Below are 702 nucleotides of genomic sequence, written 5' to 3' on the forward strand. Positions count from 1 at the left end.
TTACGCCCACGCCGAGAGGGACAGCACCGACCACCCGTATACTCCGGAAACAGTAGGAATTATAGGAGGACGGATAGATGGAGGACAGGAGCGAGTTCTCCCAAGTCCCACCTCTCAAGTTGGGACAGCAAAGGATCGAAGGGTGCTGTGGAGCCGATAAAGAAGTACCAGGCTGAGAGCTCAGGAGCTGTTGCTGCGACAAAGGAGTCGACGAATGGTGCGAGGAAGACACAGGGAGCGACGGCCTCTGGAAGCAGTGCTAAGGCGAGCGGTGGCGGATGGTCTCCGACGAGGAAGGTGCACTGTTACAATTGCGGAATAATCGGACACGTCGCGCGGGAATGCAGACGCCCTAAGCAGCGGGGGAACGTTGCTTTAGTGAGGTTCGAGAACCAGATGGCCGAGAGGGTGCGGGATGAACCCGTACTGAGTGGGGAGAAGAGAGTTCACCCATTCGTGTGTCAGGGAACCGTAAGGATGGGGGACGCAGACCCCATCCCGGTGAAGATATTAAGAGACACTGGGGCCGATTTTACCCTGGTGAGTGAAACCCTGTTCCCCGAGGGTTACGAGAGTACCAGTGTGGGGGTGGCAAGTGTGACCACTGTGGGAGGCCCAGTGAGGATGCCCCTACACCAGGTGACTTTGAATTCTGATTATGGCTGCCAGACCCTAGTGGTGGGGGTCTGTGCATCAATGCCC

The sequence above is a fragment of the Procambarus clarkii genome, chromosome 62 (assembly GCF_040958095.1).
Source record: "Procambarus clarkii isolate CNS0578487 chromosome 62, FALCON_Pclarkii_2.0, whole genome shotgun sequence".
Classification (NCBI taxonomy): Eukaryota; Metazoa; Arthropoda; class Malacostraca; order Decapoda; family Cambaridae; genus Procambarus; species Procambarus clarkii.